This window comes from Saccostrea echinata, unplaced genomic scaffold, assembly GCF_033153115.1.
Source record: "Saccostrea echinata isolate AGI-Se365-2 ecotype Australia unplaced genomic scaffold, CSIRO_AGI_Sech_v1 ptg000001l, whole genome shotgun sequence".
Taxonomy (NCBI): domain Eukaryota; kingdom Metazoa; phylum Mollusca; class Bivalvia; order Ostreida; family Ostreidae; genus Saccostrea; species Saccostrea echinata.
Window position 1 is genome coordinate 15,645,811 of NW_026889750.1, and position 22,296 is coordinate 15,668,106.

At 34.1% G+C, this 22,296-nt stretch overlaps 1 pseudogene; it reads left to right on the forward strand.

Moving 5' to 3' along the window:
* Positions 1-701: 701 nt before the first annotated feature.
* LOC133194958 (galactose-3-O-sulfotransferase 2-like) lies at positions 702-11,402 on the forward strand (annotated as a pseudogene).
* Positions 11,403-22,296: the final 10,894 nt, after the last annotated feature.

A 22,296-nucleotide genomic window follows, 5' to 3' on the forward strand; every position in this document is an offset into this window, starting at 1 on the left:
GAGTTTTAAATGTGGAGAGATGGGGCATTTCCGTAGAGATTGTCCCCAGAGAGGACCGACTCGGAAGGCAAGGAGCAGGGGGCCAGTTTACTCCCCTCCTGTATGCCGCGCTGCCGCAAGCAGCGCAGACTGAGGGTTCACTTCGAGATGCCGCAATCACCAGAGCTATTCTCCGCTGAGGAGGAAAAGGCATCCTTGGACGAGGACGTGGGGAAGCTTGTGGCCCCACTCCACTCCGGAGCCACTTGAACCAACCAGGAATAGAACTAGGAAATCTCAGGGTTCATGGAGGACCAACCTTGTTGATTTTGACTTGATGCCACCTGTGTCTGAGGGGGAGGAACCCTCTGTACCCATAGGCGATCAAGCTCATCCGTGGGCTCTACCGTTAGCCTGCAAATGCAAGGCATCGGGGTGAAGGCAGTAGTGGATACCGGGGCTGAGGTCAGCATGCTGTCTACCAAGTTGTATGACCAGCTGGAACTCCAGCCACCTATCAGGGAATATGTGACCATGATAGAGGCTGGGGAGGATTCAAAGTTGGAGGGATTCTTAGTGGGACCCGTGACCCTGACTATGGGTAGCCAGACACATGAGGTCGAGCTCTATGTTGCCCCTTCGATGGACCCAATGTTGCTGGAGTTTCTCCGTGCCCGGAAGCCCAGCAAGGGACCCTTACTCTGGGGGATGAGGCCATAAATATGGAATTGAGGAGGTCTGCTAGTGTTCCAGAGGAGAGAGTGACCTTGATGGTTGAGACAGACCTGTGTAAATCTGTGTCTTGCCTAGTGAGGGAATTAGGTAGTGTGGCATCTTTGGTCCATCCCGGAAGTAGATTGTGTATGCCAGGCCCGGGAGTAGAGATGGTCTGCTAGATAGATGCCAAGGAAGAATACAGGACGTGTCTGGGACAGCAACTCATAAGGGAGTCGGCCCGGGACAGAACCTACGGTGAAGTTTGTATTTGTATATATTGTGAATAAATACATGTAAAGAACACTCAAACACTTCAGAGGTATGGATTTGATATTATGCACATATATTGCTTGGCACTGTGGCTTTTGTAAATTACCATGGTTACGGACCTCGTGACCTTTGACTTTGACCTACTTTTCAAAATAATTCATAGTGCCGATATACAGCATATTTTTGACATTTAAGAGATAAGTCTGTGCTATTTAGCATGTGCACTGTTTGTCATAAGACAATATGAAAAATACCAGCATTCCTTTGATTTTTGATTTATTAATAGAATATGACTTTGACCTTTGACCTACTTTGCAAAAAATATATGGGGCAGTTTAATTAAACTTATTACTTTTGAATTTTGAGAGGCAGGGTTTAGATAATTAGCATTTATACATGTTTATGAGCTCATGATATTGTACTTTGAAACCGTACGATATCAAACTTATATATGTATATCAATACTATGAAAATACATCGGGATCGGTATTCCACAATGGATCGTGTAGACTGAGTTGCAGTAAAGACATACTGAAATTTCTTTTTGAATGATTATTGGAAACACGTTTAGTTCATGAAAAAAGTACTTTGAAACTGTATGATATTCAGTTACCACACAACCTTATATATATTCAAATACCATGAAAATACATCGGGATCGGTATTCCACAATGGATCTTGTAGACTGACTGGTACCCTTCCCACAATGCCGTTCGCGCACTCTCTGCATTAATGTAGATAGTGCACGAACGGAATTGTGGGAAGGGTACCAGACTAACTAGACTAACAATTGCAGTAAAGACAGACTGAAATCTCTTTTGGAGGATTGTTGGAAACACGTATTAATAAAATGATCAATAGTTATTTCTAATAATTTCAATTTGATTATTCATTTGAGGGTTGGGGGACCATATTTTCCTTCATTGTCTTTATACTATCCATGGATGCCATTTTTTTTCTTTGGAACACTCTAGTCAGTGTAGAATTTGTGTTTATGTCTCAGATTGATGTTTTGTTTTTGTTTTGTTTATTGTAGTTTTTTTTTTACCTCTTCTGAGAGTCTATAATAAAAGCAAACATTATACATTTCTATTTAACTATTTTAGCATTTCCAAGTAGAGGATTGTGACGAAAAGAAGAAAGAATCAGGAAAATGTAAATTATATAATTTTACTCACAAGAGAAGAAAGGTAATCTACCTAAAATTTTTAAAATGAAATTTTTGATAATAAAGTATCCATGTCTTCAATAATGAATTCAACCATCTACTTTTTTTTTAGTAAAGTAGTTACTACAAGTACCTGTTAGAGGAATCAATACGTGGACATTCAGGGTTTTTAAAATTCTTACTGCAAATACTAGTTACTGTACCTCGTCAATGGATTTGAAAATAATGTAATTGTCGAGGAGAACAAGAATAATTCACACTTTTTAAATATTCTAACTTAAACCGAGAGAACAATATTGATTGCTGATCGTTTGTAAGAAGGAGATAAGAAGGAGAAGAAACAAAAAAAAAATAAAAATGTAAAAGTGACATTAGTTCATTAGATTTATTAAGAATATTTGTATATGTTATGCACATGGCCCTCTTGAAATGGGGCAATACAAAGTTTTAAAAATTTTAATAGAAGATGACCTTATTATGTATATGTTATGCACATGGCCCTCTTGAAATGGGGCAATATAAAGTTTTAAAAATTTTAAAAATTTTAATAGACATTTGTCGTAAAAAAAAAATTCCAAGAAAAAAGCTTTTCATTGCACAGAATGTGTCCTTACGCTCAACACATAACATTCCCATTAGTCATTCTGTTCTCCATTAAATTACATGTACTTTAGGTCAGACGACATGTTCCCCAAAAAATAGATAATATCGATCAATTATAAATATTGGCAGATTACGAAGAGATGCATGAACTGATATTTGAGGAGCGTGTCATCAGACCTTAAAGGCTTTTATGGTACGAAAGCATGTTGGTGCTAAACGGTAGCTGCACATTTGCATAATACAGGTACAAAGCCAATAACCGTGACTGTTGTGCTTATGTAAAATTGAGTAAACCAACTAGTGACATTATGCAGTTAAAGAGACAATACGAACCATCTCATAAAAAAAACAGACTAATTCTTGATAAAAATTTTCCGATAGGATTTTAAACTTTTTTACTACTCATAAATGTAAAAACTTTTAGAAAATTTCATTATCAAATAATTTTGATTATTTCATTAAAGGGGCATGGAAACAGTTGCATTGTTTACATTTTAAATTTCTATGCTTATTCATAAAATAAAACCATTTAAACGAATTGAACTTACATGCATATTCTTAGAATTCAATGACAGCGACATTCTTCTTTACATCACGTCAAACGTCTGTTTTTGCAAACAGGGCACAAGCTCTGTTATTGTTAATGTTTACGTTTCACCGGGAATGTTCAATTTGCTAAACTCTGCACACATCACTGAGCATGGACTGACGATACTGGTGAGTTGGTTTTGCTTTCTCACATTTCTACTCTGAATTTTCTGGATTGTAGTTTAATATTTTTCATAAATACACAACAAAATTTCTACTTTTCTTAAGTATTAAGGATAAAGTTTACTTCGTGAAAGTGCATGGATGTGTCAATCAAACGCGTTTCAATAATTTCCGAATAAAAGACATTTCTGAACATGCTTTTATTATATTTCCGAGTGAAATGCTATAGCAACATATAAGTCATGATATACAGAAAATTTGAGAAAATTTTAACTTCAAATCTGTGTCCAGGCCCCTTGAAAATTACTTATTATTTATGGACCATAAATATATACATCGCAATGCATTAGGGTTCCACATTCCATGCTATTCACGCATGCATATTTTAAAAAACAAAACAGCATGGTAAAAGAGGGTAGCCCGGTAGACCTCCTACCTTGACAAAGTCGACCAAGAAGATAAAGAAACTGAAAAATAGAGCTTGAAAAAGTGAATTTCCTGACCAAATTTTAGGGGGATTAATATAATCGGTGGATGAGGAAGAAACGGGAGCTCGGCGACAATCACGCAGGACTCGCGAATGTTCTCCCCGTCAGGTTTGTTGATAAATGTTATCATTGCTCATGTCTACATAAATTTCAAAGAAAAAAATCAGAGAAAACTCAAATTAAAAAACACCTATGATATATAAACATTATTGCCATTTAAATCGCAAATTTTAACGGAACTGTTCTGGAAATATTTTTTTAACGTTTTGTCGCGATAACGTATGACTTCTCGGACCCAAATACCCAAAACGTGAAAATTTGTACCTTTAATGTTGCAAATTTCGTCTGAAATTCGATTAAAATGTTAACAATTAATAATTTACCGGAAAAATTATGATACTAGTATTTTCCTTTGAAGAATTGCTTTTACCTCACATTCCATTATCATTGTAAACAGTTTAGGCACGTGTCATTCACAAATAAAAAGATTGCAGATTGCTCATATTTGTACGACTCTTTGATATCCGGCAGATTCTAATTACGTTAATTTTGAATGAGGAGAGAATATTCATGTTTCTCGGACTGTTGGCATCAACTTTATACCTTATTTCTTAATGATATATTGGGTAAATTTGAATAAAAAAAAATCGCGTTTTGCAGCCGTACTGTCGCTTAAAAAACCAATTCCAAAAGAAAAGATAATGGCTGAAAATAGAGAGGTCTATCAAACAATTAAATACGCATCATTTCAACTGCACTGTACATGTACTGCACTATATTGCAATGCAATTCCCAGCATCATCAGCTTGCTTAAATGTTAATTATAGTTGAAAATTTAAACTTTCTCTCAATCAGTTTTTGTTTGTTTGTTTGTTTCTTTTTTTTTAATATTATGTGATAAAATGGAATACAATTTATACACTTGTGTTTTCTTAAATGGTTAAACTGATTAAATGTATCAGAATTTTGTGCTCTTTTTAAGTTTTGGTTTGCTGAGGAATATTTTTTTATGTTACGAATCAGAGTGGAAACAATATGATTTGGATACCCAAACTTTGTTCTCCTAAGGGTTGCTAATTTTTTTTTTTGCATAGACCAAACAAATCAGGACAGGTGTTGATATTATTTTTTATACATTTACAAAATGAACTAAATGAATATCCCACACTATGTTTTATAACATGTCAGAACGATAAAACGAACAGTATTCAAGCTCAGACCTCAAAAAACATCAGAGGTGGGATCAGGAGCCATGGAGGAGTGAGCATCCCATGCCGACCGGTCACACCCGCCGTGTGAACCTTGTCATGATCGGCAAAAAAAAAACGAAAAAAATCCGTAGACAATTCAGTGTGTAAATAATGGCCTAACAATTAGTATGAAAAACGTCAGTCAGCATTTGACTTAATGATAGGTTGTATTTGCTGACAAGGTCATTGTATCGACAAAACTTGCGAAATGATGACTTCAAATGAGACTGTTGATATTCTTATTTCGTCAACTAATAAATAATAATATATTATGCAGTATAAATAATAAATAATAATAAAAGGTAATAGCTTGTCTCGTTTTAGAAATTGTTCGACATACGTAGAGCATTCTCTTGTGTATCGAATCAACTGGGAGACAAAAACCCGATGAGCAGGTGACAAGGGTATATTGCTTGATAAGTAAGGGAAGTGGACGATTGAAAATTGAAGTCATCACGTTTATCATAAAGCTTTGCTGTTAAGTTACCATTAAAGTCTTTTACTAGTAAAATATCCAAATATAAAACTGATGTGTCAGACTCTGTTGTATCTTATATTTCAAGCTCACTGGTATATATCGAGTAGACATATGAATGGAAATAACTATTGTTAATTGATAATACGTCGTCGATATATTTATATGTCGAGTTGAGCCACAGCAAGTGTTTTCTTCTTCTCATGTATAAGTTTTTGAATAAATTCTGCTTCATATGAATACAAAAAACCATTCCGCATTTAAAATGTCACAGAATTAGTAAAAGAGTTTGTGCTTGATTATTGTAACAACATCATCCAAAAGTAATCAAGCTCAAAAGTCCACTGAAAGAATAGTACATATTTGGAGCAGGGCAAACATGGACCTCTAAAAACATCAGAGGTGGGATTAGGTGCCATGGAGGAGTATGCATCCCCTGCCGACTGGTTACACCCGCTCCTTATCATGATCGGGCAAACAGAAATATCCATAAATAATTCACCGTAAAATAATGGCCTAAAGGTGAATCAAAAATCGACTTAATGATAGATTGTATTTTCTGACAAGGTCATTGAATCGACCATAGATAAAATTTACCTATCAAACCAGCCTTATTTTATCATTCTCCCCAAATATTCCCTTTTACATCTACATGGAAATTCATTGTATAAACATGAAAAAATTGAAATCTCTTAGCATCAGTACAATTTTACTCTAATTTTTACAACGTAACAAATTAACTTTAAAACTGCGAAAGCAAGAAGAATTGGTGAAATCTACACGTTATCCAAATTTTGGGTATTCTATGACCTTTTTAATTTAACGCGTCTCTGACGGTCTGCGATAAGTCAACACAGGTTTACTTTTTCCGTTTTCGGCCCTGTGAATTAACTGATCCCACTCTATTTTCACTATTTGCTAATAAAAGGCCAGGGCCATCTATTCATTCAGATTGATTTCCCTTCACAAAAAGAAACTTTATGGTTAGGTTGGTTGAAATTGTACCATAGGACTGGCGGTTTTAGATTTGGCTTTGATATTACGGTGGTGTATTTGCCAGAAGAATCACATTTTAAAAGTCACGTCCACCTTTTGGCAAAAAGCCATACTGTGACAAGACCTTGACTGTTAATTTCCAGACCTTGGCAATGGCTGATGAATGAATTAAGTCAACATTTTTTTCATTACTAACATTAGCTTGTCGGTGTTCGCTTTATAAATTTTCCGTATGTTTTCTCCGCGTATCCTTAATCAGTTAATGATACGTCCTATCTCAAATTCTCATCATTCTTTTTCCTGCCTCCACATAGTTTCCACCATCTACACGTATTTGCCGTCGCGTTCGGAATAGATCTAAATGGGAGTTGATGTATTGAAATCATTTGAGATAAAACGCGATATAGACTCATTGGAAACATCACAAATTGATACACCAATATTGAGAAAAGAACAATTTCAGTCCTATTTAACCAGCAATCAATAGTAAAGTAAACCACTCTGTGTCACGAGGCAAAATGAAGTGCCGTCTCCGATTTTTTGTTTTTACATTTATAAAAAGGTACGCGTCTCTTCAAGTTTATTATGACATAAAGATAGTCTTAATATTAATATTAATTTTGATAATATTTTTTGCTAGGAATTTTCATTTTTCTTTAAATTTGTAAGAAAATACACAAAATGTTAGGAAAGAATATCGCATTAAGTGTCGTAGTGATATCATGGATGGAATTCTAAATTTTCTGTAAGTAAACAGATTCGTATTTTATCTTTTGAATTCGAGTGAGCTTTTCTGATCATCTGTCAGTCTGTCCGTCTGTCTAACTGTTCGTTTGTTAACATTTAGCATTTTCAATTTCTTCTCATGAACCACTGAACCTATTTCAACCAAACTTAAGACAAAGCATCCTTGGGAAGGGAGAATTCAAGTTTATTCACATGAAGTCCCAAGCACGTTGATAATTTAAAAAAGCGAAAATATAGTAGGCGTCTTAAAAAATCTTCTAAAAATAACACTGAGCCAAAAAAGTTGAAACTTATGTGAAAGCTTCATAACATGGGAATAAACAGAAAAAAAATCTTTAAAAATCTTCCTCTCAAGAACAGCATGGCTTGATTAGTCATATTGATATAGGAGCATCCACAGGTATTGTAGATTCAAGTTTGCTCGAATTCTGAACCTCCGCGGAAAGGATTTGGCCACAATGGAAGGTTTTTATCTAAGAAATATAGGATTTTTTATTTAAAAAAATTTTTCTCAAGAACAACAAAGGAATGATTAGTCATAGTGATAAGAAAGCATCCGTGGGAAGACTAGATTCAAGATTGTTCAAATTATAACCCCCGGAGGGTATGATGGGGCCACAATGGGCTGTAAAAGTTTTACATAGGAATACATGTTTATAGGAAAAAAATGATATACCTAAGAACCACTGGACCAGAATTGTTGAAACTTAATATGTGAAAACTTTATTACATGACTCCCAGGGTAGGAAGGGACACCAATGGGCTATCAAAGGTTTACATGGGAAAAAATCTTTAAAATCTTTAAAAATCTTCTCATGGACAGCAAAGGCATGATTAGTCATACTGATATGGAAGCATCCTCGCGTAGGGTAGATTCAAGTTTGTTCAAATCATAACCCCCTTGGGGGTAGGGTAGAGCCACAATGGGAGGTCACAGTTTTACAAACGAATATGTAGGGAAAAATCTTTCAAAATCTTTTTTTTTCACAAGAAAAGCAAAGGCATGCTTAGTCAAATGGGTTTTAAAGCATCCTCAGGTAGTGTGGATTTCTCTGTTTAAATCAAGATCGTAGGTAAAAAAAAAAAAGAAAAACCACACACACACACACACACACACACACAAAACAACAGGGCCAGTGACCATGGCATTGGTGTCGGCAACATCAATGTGGTTTTAACTACTTTTGTGGACATTAGGTGCAATTTAGGAAGAAAACAATCCCATAACTTTTTTTCTTATCTCATTGCACTCATTCATAAAGATTTTGGATTATTGTTACTTCTCGTTGCTATATTTATTAAAACACAATAAAAATCCTACATTGAATAAAAAAAAAAATACAATTTTTGATAAACAAAACAGAGTAAATAAAGCTGCAATATTTTGTATAAAATCTTCTCTATAAAATGACAAAACTTTTTCTACAGAAAATTATAAATATAAATTAAAAGTTTCTTGATTTGAAGATATGAGTTATCTGTAACAAGGCATAAGTTATTATATAGCTTTTCAAAATGCTTGCCTGGCTTTTTAAAGTAGTCAGTTACTATATCTACATAGTACAAAGAACGTTTCGCACAAATGAAAAGGTAATCTAGGTGCATGGCACAATATTTCATACCAGAAAAGTTAACCAATCCTTAATAAAATATTATCAAGATATAAAAAATGCACACAATTTCCCTTGTTGATCTGCATATCTATTCTTAAAAAATACAGCCTTAAATTTATGTATGCCTTACATAATTTTTTTTTTCATTTACGGTCTGTGAATTTATCCACATACTTCACAAAAAGTAAACAGTGTAATTGAAAGTTACTAATTCTTTTATCTTTAAAGAAATATACATGCACTGTGTAACTGTTGTCCATAATAAGCTTCAAGAAGTACTCTTCTATTGTGCACTACAGTGTGAGGTTGCTGAACCTGCTTTGAAAAGCTAAAAAAAATTCTAAATTTAATCTTTGGGTTTTACCGATAGATATACATGTAATGAGTCGGACTGACCCACTTTTCAGCAAGGGAATCAAGAAAATGAAATAATTAGGAAAATTTAGTACATTTATTGCTGTGGTGTTACCTGCCCATATACGACATGTTATAAGTGTATATAATATGTGATGAATAAACTTTCTAAACTAGAGAATCAGGTTATAATTCCATGGAAGCCACCACACTCCTCCAATAGAACGTTCAAAATGCCCCCCACCCTTTTCATAGATGATTCATGCAGTAGTATGGAAACGCAGAAAAAAGTTCACACAGTAATTGCATGGAATAAAAAATTGCAGCAAGAAACAATGCTTTCACCCATAGTTTCGCACCATGGAAAATTAATCTTTAACCTTCCTGGCGACAGGCGATAAAAGGCAATAGCAGCTGGGGTGTACCGAGTAGAAAAATGTTGATCTTTGGTTAAAAAAGACATTATAATGACTTTGACAAAAACTCAAGACTGCTTTGTTCATATATATCTACGCATATTCTTTTCATTTCAATCTTCAACAAATTATAGATGCTTCATTATTTTTAGAACTTGATGATGAAATAAATTTTCTTCAAATGATGCTATAAAATGGACAAATCTGAAAGTGTCACTTTTTCGAGCAATGTTCTTTAATTTCCCGAAATTTGTTAATTTAAAGTAGGAAAAAATGTCGTCAATTGTTATCGAATTAAAAAAAATAAAATAAAGTAAGCTGAGCATGGAAATACATGTAATCAACCACAAGAAATCACAATTCTCAAGCATACGGCTCAAATAAAACAATACCATTAGTGGACATTTCAAATAAGTTGTAATTAGTACCGATGGTTTCATTGTTCTATATTCCTTTTGTTTCAGATATTTTCCTATAGGTATTTTGATAACAGTTTTTATATGCTGCAAGACGGGGAAGTTTTTAAACCTCACATTGCCGGATATTTTAATCTATGAAGACAAGGACCCAGTACCCGGGCTATGCAGAGAAACAAATGAATGCTTACAAAAGAAACAACCATCAGTTATACATGTAGCTTAAAAGAAACAACCATCAGTTACACATGTAGCTTTTTTAAAAGTTCATAAAACAGTTGTCCAGGGGATTCTTCTTCGTTATGGACTAAACAGGAATTTAGCTTTCGTAGTTCCCAATAATAAATCATGGTTCCCAAACATTATCAGTAAACGATCCAGTAATATCAGGATATAATATCATTTATCCGCCAAAAGGCAAAACCTTCGATATCTTGTGTTTTCATGTAGTTTACAATCGTTCAGCGTTTAAAAGCATCATGCCAAAAGATACAAATAATATACATAGGAATTGTTCGTGAACCGTTTCTGCAATTGGAATCCACGGTCTGGTATTTTAACCTGGACAAGAATCACCATGGAAACTCACATTTTATCAGTAGATTTCTAAGGAATCCCAGATTGTTTAAGAATATGGAAAACTTGGCAGTATTATCATTTTTGAATAATAGAATGTCTTTTGAATTCGGTTTTCCACCCCACTTTTTTTATTCTTTCGACTTTCAAGAAGTAAATAAATATTTAGAGAAACTCAAAAAAGAATTTGACCTTGTCATTATAAATGAGTACATGGATGAGTCGATCGTACTCTTACGAAGGATGTTAAACTGGAAGGTCAAAGATGTCCTCTTTGTGAACGTTAACGTCAACAGAAAACGCCATTACCTTACTCACATGAGATTGAAGGATATTTCTCTATATCGTCAATATGAAAAGCTGGATTATGAATTATACAATTTTTTCATCAAGCGTCTATGGCGACAAATTAAAGCTTGTTGGTAATGACATCCTAGAGGAAATTTCATACTTTAAATTATTAAAAAAGTTTGGAAGACTTTTGCAATGGCAAGGGGAAAGCTTTGTTAAAAGTAGAACCAACATCGTGGAGTTCTTCATTCAGTGTAACTAAAGACGACTGTTTGGTAATGAAACAGAGCGAATTCCTATATCTTACAAGAATAAAGAACCAGCAACACTGAACATTCTGTATTCAACCTGGTAAAGTTATTTATAGTAATACTTTCATGAACAAATCATTACTGAATAGCTACAATCCGTTTCATACCTTGGGCACTTTGTTTAGGTTTAGTCTGTTGATGTAAATTATCCAAAGCAGGGAAAGACATTAATATGTCGGTTTATCTTTCCTTTTTTCTTTTGTGCCCGGAGCCTTTATTTATTTTTTATGAGTAAGCAATAATCTCATTATTTTATATAAATATATGACTGCGTCATGAGAAAAGGGCCCTTATCTTTTGACGTCACAATGTGCAGAAAACGACGTCAAAGTTGCGGTATTGTAAACACGGAAGTAATTTTTTTCAACTGCGTTTTGTGAACAAGGAATGATATTGGATTTCCAGGTGTTACAAGAAAAACATTAAATCATTCGAAATTTGATGCAGAAATTTATAGTAAATAATATAGTTACACACTAGTACAAACATTTATTAATTATTCTGGTTAAGTATTTAACTTGATATCACATAATTAAGCTAAACGCGACATTAAACTCATTTTTATAGCGATGTGTATATGATGCATGACTAAAGATACTATATATTTGTTTTCTGAGCAATTTACAGATGTTTAAATTTGACTCGTATTCAGTAGACTAAGTCTTAATATTAAATGGCATTCTACATAAACGTATTTTTTTTCAGAGAGAGAGAGAGAGAGGCAGAGAAGAGAGATCAATGCACCTAGTATACACTTCTTTATTCTAAAAAAAATACATTCATGTAAAATGTATTTAGCCATTTTAATTTTGATCCATAGTTAATCATATCGATACATGTATGCTCAGTTAGACCAGCTCAGGGTAGAAGCGTCGTTATCCAAATGTGTGTTTGAGGAGGAAAGGGGGGGGGGCTGCAGAGATCATTAAAAAGAAAAAAAATCTCCGAATAAATAAAGCAATCGGTAAAAGTTCAATCTAAAAGAGAGAACCTATCTTTTTTTCTTTTTCTTTTTTTTTTTTTGGGGGGGGGGGTATTGATACTTTGATACTGGTATCATGGGAGATTCGAACCGCCTACTAAACAACGAATGAGAGGGGGGGGGCAAATTAACAGCAAGAGAATATGCTAAGGGGAAAAACGGAAGAGGGGGATGCCACGAAATTTTGCAAAAAATAAATTATTATAAAAAAAATTGAAATGATCAAATAAATACTAAAAAAAGTAGTCTCTGATAAAATTAATATTGTATAAATTTTCTTAAATTGTTCCGATAAAAGCTGACTTGAAATTGAATTGCAATATGTTTAGGAAAAATAATAAATACAACTAATATGGACTTTTTCCAAAAGCATTATGATCAATGTTGAAGAAAATAACAATTACGTACATCGACGGTGATATTAGGATTAAAAATATTTATGAAACGGACGAAATAACAGATTAAACAATAGATAAGGCTTTAAAGAAATTACAGACTTCTGATATATGTTGATATGGCGACATCTTTTGAAAATAAATCACTGACAGAGGAATAAGTATTAGTAACAAGTGGTTATGGATGTTCAAAAACACCTCCCACGCCAGTCGTGAGACAACAAAGACAATCAAGAAATCTAAATTTTGATAAAGATAAAAAAAATCAACACTGGTGATGTTTCAAGCGGAAAAAAACGGAGGTTCAGGCAAAACTTTGATAACCATAAAATATGTTTTTAAAAAAGCTTCTCTTTTTTTGCTGACTGTTGAATTCATGTACATCTGTATGTAATAAATTAGTCATGTTTAGTATGGAAATCTTGGACGTCGAGTCTCAGCTCTGATATCTCGATACCCCGGATATCTCAACATTTCTTGAAAGTTCCGTTGATGTCGGGATACTGAAGGTAAACGATCAAAAAGCACACACATCTTTCTGATGTTAAAGATTTTTTTTCTATTTCAGTCGTGTGGTAACAGGCAAAAATAAGAGTCATGCTCTTTAATTTCGAGATTCTGACAAATTGTTATTTTTTGAAACAATAACTAGGAAAAAATGGTTTGTCTATTTTATCTTTAGCTTAAGACAAAAGCAGATAACAAATCGCCTATGAAGGTCAGGTTAGATTGGTAGAGTTATTAACAGTCAATGGGATATTGCTTAACCGAATCGCCTCATATACAAAAAAGTATAAAAATGTGTGTTGGACGTAATATTTAATCATTGTTTAAGAATATAATTTTATGTACGTTTCATCGCATCGAAATATGAAAAGCTTAGGTGTCAGGTTAGCTGAGGCCGAAGAGAAAGATGAATAGATGACATTAATTATGTTCAAATACATATATTCAAGCAGGTCCGTAGCTACAGTTTCAAAACTTGGGGGGGGGGGACTTCCTCCAAAAATCTGACAAGCAAGAAAAAAAATACTGAGTAAAGAGGGGGGGGGGAGGGGGCAACTTCCCAAAATAATCTGACAAGCAGACAAAAGGGAAAAACTTATCTAAACAAATCCCGGAATTTGCCAGTCATCTACCTTACAACAACAAAAATGGAAAGGGGGCGGGGGGACCAGCACCTATAAAAGGAAAATTTTTGTAGCAAATACTATACTCAGAAAAAGTGGGGGAAGGCCCCCTCTGCCCCCCCCCCTTTCCCCCACCCCGCGTTCTACGGACCTGTTAAGTCTCGCAAGATATTCGGTTTCAATTTCAAATAGATTTCATAAAATTTGTAATGCAACTGTATTTCATTTCGCATGTCCGTTTAGTATATATATATATATATATATATATATATATATATATATATGATTTATAAAGCACATTTTACAACAACTCTTAAACTAACATAACTGCACTAAGTGAAGAAATACTAATATAGAAAGCACAGGCCTTTGGATCGCTTAAATCCGACTAAAAAAATTGGGGTGTATAAAAAAGATTTTTTTTTTAACACCTTAATTTTTTAACGTGATCTAAGGGCCTGTGATAGAAAGCACAAAGAAATTCACTTTTATAAGGATACCCACTTCCGCCCCAACCCGGGGTTGAACTTTCGACCTACGGAATCTGTCTCCTAGCAGTACAGGGACAGCGCGCTAGACAGCTCGGCTATCTAGGCAAGTAAAAAAAAACTTGCTTTCGATGCCGATGAAATTCTTGCGGCGCTGCCCTGCACTGGACATTTGCGAAATAGCGAACAGCGGACTTTCAAAGGGAGCGGTATAAAAAATTGAAAAAAATATCAAATTACAACCAATCATCTGATATGTATGGGCTTTTAATATATATATAAATTAATTTAAATCGAAGGATGTTGAAATTGGTGTTTTGATTGCTTTATTTAGAAAATTTTATAAAGATTTTACATGTATATGTGTATAAACATGTATATAAATTCTCACATTGAAATGTTTCGAAATAAGTATTATATACATCAGTATGAATTATTAAAGTGAAAAGCATCAAATATGAAGTTCATACAAGTCCTATACTACGATCATGAAATGAATGGTAAAGACGCTACATTTCCACTTTACATTCTGTATGTTTCTAATTTACAAACTGAACGTACAACTTCCGATCTATGTGATGTATAAACCCTTTCAAATTTTATTATACCCGCACTTTCTAAAGAAAGTTCGGGTATATTGTTGTTACTCATGTCTGTCCGTCCGTCCGTCCGTCTGTCACACTCTTCTTTCTCAAACTCCTCTTACATTTTACACAGTAGCCTAATCATCTTTTGGGAGATGTTTGGTGGTGTCATGTAGATGTGCAGTAAGGTTTCGGAATTTTCATTTTCACCCTAGGGGTCAAATGGGGGGTCGAAAAATGACGTTTTTTTTATGCAAAAAGCCCCTGGTTCCCTGAACTCCTCTTACATTTTACACAGTAGCCTAATCATCTTTTGGGAGATGTTTGGTGGTGTCATGTAGATGTGCATTAAGGTTTCGGAATTTTCATTTTCACCCTGGGGGTCGAAAAATGATGTTTTTTATGCAAAAAGCCCCTGGTTCCCTGAACTCCTCTTACATTTTACATAATAGCCTAATCATCTTTTGGGAGATGTTTTGTGGTGTCATGTAGATGTGCAGTAAGGTTTCGGAATTTTCATTTTCACCCTAGGGGTCAAATGGGGGTCGAAAAATGACGTTTTTTATGCAAAAAGCCCCTGGTTCCCTGAACTCCTCTTACATTTTACACAGTAGCCTAATCATCTTTTGGGAGATGTTTTGTGGTGTCATGTAGATGTGCAGTAAGGTTTCGGAATTTTCATTTTCACCCTGGGGGTCAAATGGGGGTCGAAAAATGACGTTTTTTATGCAAAAAGCCCCTGGTTCCCTGAACTCCTCTTACATTTTACACAGTAGCCTAATCATCTTTTGGGAGATGTTTGGTGGTGTCCTGTAGATGTGCAGTAAGATTTCGGAATTTTTATTTTCACCCTGGGGGTCAAATGGGGTTCAATTTTTTTATTCTTCTAAATATTTAACATGTTTAAACACCCTGGTTCCCAGAACGTCCCTTATATTTTATGCATTAACCTTAAATCATGATCATTTGGAAGATGATTGGTTTTGTCCTGTGGATGTGTAAAATGGTTTCAAAATTTGCATTTCCATGTGGATGGCAAATAGGGGCAGGAAAAAAATGGCCCCTCCCTAACCCATAGGGTCATGATGTGTACAAACTTGAATCTACACTTCTTGAGAATGTTTCCATATTAATCATGCTCTTGTTGTTCTTGAAAAGAAGAATTTTGAAGATTTTTTCCCCTTTTATTCCTATATTAAACTTCTTGTGGCCTGACCCTACCCTTGGAGGTTATGATTTGAAAACTAGAAATATGTCCATGCATAGGACATGAATGCCCAGCCGAATGTATATTACTAATGCAACATGAAAATTTGTATGAGTGTATGAAGTTTGATGAGAATATCTTGAACAGTTTCTTTAAAATTGAAACTAAAATCTAAAAACAATTGGATATAGAGGATAAATTCTCACCAAATTATGTATGAGTGCATGCTTACATAAAAATATCTTAAATTGTTTCTTTAAACTAAGAAAAACACAAATTAAAGAGAAGGGAGGTCAAGGTCACAGGAAAGTGCAAGGTGAAAAGTTTTTGATGCAGTTGAATAGCTCTCAATAATACATATCAGCATATTAGGTTTGATAAAAATATCTTGAATGATTTATTTAAAACTGAGCTTAACACTTATTTAAGAAAAGAGAGGTCAAGGTCAAAGGAAAGGTTGAGGTCAAAATGTTGATGCAGTTGAAAAGCTAACATCAGTATGTATTTACTATTAGCATATGAAGTTTGATAAAAATATCATAAATGGTTTATTTAAAACGTAGATAAACACTAATTTAAAAAAGTGAGGTCAAGGTCAAAGAAAAAGTCAAGGTCAAAAAAGTTGATGATAATCATAGCTCTCAGCAGTATGTATCAGCATATGAAGTTTGATAAATATATCTTGAATTGTTTATTCAAAACTGATCTAGACACTAATTTAAGAAAAGTGAGGTCAAGGTCAAAGGAAAGGTCAAGGTCAAAAAGGTTGATGCAGTTGAAAAGCTTATATCAGTATGTATCAGCATATGAAGTTTTATTACAGTACTTTGAATGATTTCATTAAAACTAAGCTAAACATTAATTTAAAGAAAAGTGAAGTCAAGGTCAAAGAAAAGGTCAAAGTAAAAAAATGTTGATGCAGTTGCATAGCTCTTATCAATATCTATCAGCATAAAGTTTGATAAAAATATCATGGATTTTTTCATTGAAACTGAGCTTTGAACTGAGCTAAAAGCAAAGCGCGACAGAAGGACAGACGGAAGGATGGAAAGACGGAAGACGGACATGACAAACACTATATGCCTCGGCCATATTCATGGTGGGGCATATAAAACTTGAAACTACACTATATGAGGATGTTTCCATATCAAAATGACTGACAAGCAAATTCAAAGAATTGCGGTCCCCTGCTTTCCATGTCCTAGTGGATGGGATGCCATTATTTATGACATATCGTTTCAAATATGCACGCCCTATCATATGTCATTCAAAAGTAATCACCAAAGTTAAAATTATTGAAAATTAGGTAAAACATCAACGTCAAGGGGTAAAAAATCATAGCATGCTCGGAAACATCTTGTTACAGGTAATGTACATGTCAAATATGAAAGTCCTATCTCTTCTCAATCAAAAGTTATAAGGAAATATAACATTTTTGAAAAGTAGGTTAAACTTCAAGGTCAATGTCACAGAGTCAAAAGTCATGATATATTTAGAAAGGTCTTGTCACAGGTAATATATATGTATAATATGAATGCCCTATCTTTTCTCTTTCAAAATGATCAATTTAAAATAATGTTAATTTTTTTGAAAAGTAGGTCAAACTTCAAGGTCGTGGTCATGGGTTCAAAGATCATTGTATATTTAGAAAGTTCTTGTAGGTTATGTACATGTGAAATATGAAAGCCCTATCTCTTATTATTCAAAAGTTATGACCAAGGTTAAATTTATTGTAACAGACGAACAGACTGACAAACAGACAGACTGACAGACAAATGAGATTTAATATCCCCTAGGTCCCTTTCGTGAAAACGGGGGACAATAATGCCCTTGCTGTTCTTGAGAAGAAGATTTATGATGGAAAAAATCCCCTGCATTTTTCTATGTAAATCTTTGGATCCCCATACGTGGCCCCACCCTACCCCAGTGGGTCATAATTTGAACAAATTTGAATCTACACTAAGTCTATGTAAAAGAAAGTTTCAACTTTTTGGGCCCAGTCAGTGGTTCTTGATAAGACTTTTTTAAATGATACCACCAAATTTTCACTAATTCTTGAATATCTCCCCTTGAAAGAGGGTGTGGCCCTTCATTTGAACAATCTTGAATCCCCTTTACCCGAAGATGCTTTGTGGCAAGGTTGGTTAAAATTGGCCCAGTGGTTCTAGTGAAGAAGACAGAAATGTGAAAAGTTTACAGACGGACAGATGGATGACAGACAAAATGTGATCAGAAAACCAGAAGAACGCAAGCTAGAGAGCTAAAAACTTATGATCACAAGTACTTAGAAAATTAAGAGTTAAAGTATTTGAAAAGCAGTTGTTTTTTTTTTTTTCATGCATTGTTCTAAGAAGCTGAAAATGTATGACTTGTATCCATGTTGAAAAAACTGCACATTTTAGAAAACAGTATGATTAAAAATAATTAATCTTAAGCATGTTAAGGTGCTTTGAGTAGCAAAATAAGCTAAAGTGGTATAGCTTATTCAACCACAGAGCTTAGGTTAAGTCAATTTTAAGATGCACAACCTTTTCAACTCTTAATCATTCTTAAAATATTTATATCATCATTTCTGATTCAAGGGAGATCTAGAGATATGACCAGAAGTATATCTGTTGACTAATAAACATGTACATGTATATTGTTTTTTTTAAGTCATTTGTTTGTCCCTCTCCGGAATTTTTCACTCATATGGAGACAGCACCACTTAAAAATAATGAAGACGTACAAGTCGGATTAGAGGTTAACATTCATTTTAGGAGTTTTCAACAATTACCGGTAAGACGTAAAGAGATAGCTCCTTCCCCTTGCCCCTTCCCCTTCCCAGACCCCTGTTTGTTCATGCATGTATGCAAACTAATACTTTGTTTTGACATAAAAAATGTGAACATACACAAATAGTTTAATGGTCCATCTCTTTGAATGATTTTCATTCCTAATTCTGGGAGGGTACATGGGTTGACCCAAATTCATGAATGAAATGTCAAGCAATCTTATCATTGATGCACTTTTATTTAATTTGATGTAGTCATATTGTGAACATTTCCAGTTCATTAAGAGAGTGGGGATGACCTCCAGAGGTTCATAACCTTAAACTATTAGATATACATAACATAATAACACAAGAAACAAAATTATGCATAGTCATATGGAAAAGTTTTCTACTTTTTTGGAGTCACATGACCATTTGTCATTTCAGGGACAGGGAGCGGCTAGGGAGATTGCCCCCCCCCCCCTGGAATTTGCAGAGTTATTTAAATAGGACTATGATTATACTGATTTACAGAAGCAAATTAAAAAATGACTGGACCCCCCCCCCTATAAAAAAAAAACGGACCGCGCCATCATTGCTTTTTAGTTTGTTTGTTTGTTTTTGTTTGTTTGTTTGTTTGTTTGTTTGTTTAGTTTTTTTTTCCTTCACAGGAAATTCTGGGCTGGAAATTTTTTTGACTGAGGTGTGAGACCCCCCCCCCCCCTCCAAAAAAAAAAAAAAATTCCTGGATGAATGTAATGTCGACAACGGGAGATAACTCTTCAGAATGTGAAATTTGTCTACTGTCTCATCCGATGATCTTTGATCCTTTTTAAACTTTAACCTAACCATTTGCATTTCGGTTTATTTTACCCCAGTCTACACTTAAATTTGTACTTACCGACTGTCATAGGTCCTGTCAACTTCATGAAATATAAACCAATTAAAACACAAAATGAATTAATTCCTACTGATATACATGTAATGATGTTTTCACACATGCAATCACTCGGCACACCTCGGCCGATTCGTACCTTATCTAACGTTCTAACGTTTGATGAAGGTTGACGGAATCAGCCAAGGTTTGCCGAGTGCATGTGCATTCTAAAAATGATAATGGTAAAACTAGTACTAGTAGGGTGACGCAAGCCCAATGTGATGAAGAAATTTTCAAAAAAGTGTTCACATACATGTACAGTACAAGAACAAATTTTAAATTATCATAACAAACGATGTTTTTAACATAACTTTGCCATCTAGGCCTATTTCCAAAAACAGGAAAATTGTGTGGGTGTGTGTGTGTGTGTGTGGGGGGGGGGGTGACAAAATTGATTGGGTATGGCTTTTCAAGAGGGTTTTTGCCTAATTAAATACTAAAAGAAAGTTTGCACATTTTGATAAATTCATTAAAAACACTTTGTACTAAAATAATATTATTTGTTGTTGAGAAAATAAATTAAAAAAAGTTCAATTATGGGCCAAAAATTTATATCCCCCTTTTATAAAAACCCAATTTACATCATTAATTAAATTCTGTTATTTCAGACTGGTAATGAATTAAGTAAAGGAAATACCTATAAGAGGCTCATATGTCACATGGTCACCTGAGCATTTTATGCTCGATTTGACAAATACATGTACTGTGTAAATTATAGAATTATTTTGGCTTTTTCCTTGGTAGGCCCAATATGAAGGAGTGTGCATTTAGAGGCAAACACCTTAGTGCGGGTATTACTGTCTCATGACAGCATCTAGTTTTTTTTTTATTATTAGATTTCCTGCATAGTTTGTTGATTATTTGATGGTTAGAAAAGCGACGCCAATAATGCCTAAAAATTAAATAAATTTTGTCTCAAGTCTTTTTTTTTTTGGTCGTCAAATGTACTCTTGAGCATCATTTAGCCAGAAAAAGCATAGTCTACCTGTATGTATGTATGTATGTATGTATGTATGTATCCTTCCTTAGTTACACTGTATCAGTTGCTATTTTAACATGTATGGCATGAAAAAAGGTCCCTTCAGGCCAAAATTTCACAAACTGACTTTTTGGTACATTTTGATAGCCTGACTCTTTCTGAATGCAAATATACATCAATTTTTAAAATATCTCACTTTTTTCAGTATTTTGTGAGCATTTTAGTAAGGCCGCTTCAAAACAACGTTGACGTTACTTACTGAAAACGTAATGACGTCGCGTGCGTCAAATTCAGTTACCAAACATTCTTTTAAAAACTACATTTTTTTAATAACCATAATCGTTTTGACACATATAAACTTGAGAATTTTTTTTCTTCCAAGCAACTAGTATGTAATTTTTCATGAGGCTAGTCGCATACTATTTTCATACTATATTTAGAGCAGATCTAGTAATTTCGTAAAGGGAGGGGTGGGGGTCTAGACAGGATCTAGGAACGGTTTTTATTCAGTCCAAAAATGAGTACTTGTTGAATTCCACATAAGGTATTCTTTTTATAATTAATACTCTAGCTCAATTTATTAAAGATTGAAAGCACTTGTAATATTAAAATTTAAAAAGATCTATAAAAATGTCCAAGAAGGGCACTTCGTGCAATTAAAGTGGGACGTCCCCTCGCAAAAAAAAAAACAAACAAAAAACATCGATCCCGATATGAAAAAAAAAATCGGATATAAGTACGCATTCACTCACCCACATACACGCACGTTCTGTTAGTTTAAGAGTTGTTTTAAAATGTGCTTTTTAAAATAAAAAATAATTTCATTACATCGTGTATTGGTAACGATCCTCTAATAAAAGTAATGTCCAAATAACTGTATCTCACTTCCATTCTTAATGACCGTGTAGTACTGGACAACGGACTTCGAACTTTAAATAAGGGGAACATCTCAAAGTGTAGAATTTATAAATCACCTTTGTATTTGAATTAATGCAACGGCATTTAATATTATTGTTATCAAATAAACTGCATACTTCTGCGACATTTATAACAGGAACAAATGCGGAACATTTGGATAACACTAATGTTTCAGTCAGTTTCTTCGGAATCGGACCTTACATCGAGAATGTATTTTCTTTTTTCTCTCTTATTTTCTTTTTATATTGAACTTTTCTTTACTTTTTTTTTTTATTTTATTATAATAATTACTACTTGAAATCTAAGATTTTTCAAAAGAAGGAAAAAAGAAATCGATGTGCCCTAATGTATATCGAATTTGAAATGAAGCGAGATGTACATTTGACTTTGCAGGAAACATGGATGCAGATTCCTGATTTCCTCAGCTTTTTCAGAAATGTAGCGTGTTATTTATACCGATTTGAAATTCAATACCCTGATGTGATGTTTTAGACACCATTTATATACAGACTTTGTATCCGCAATTAAACTCTTATTACCAAT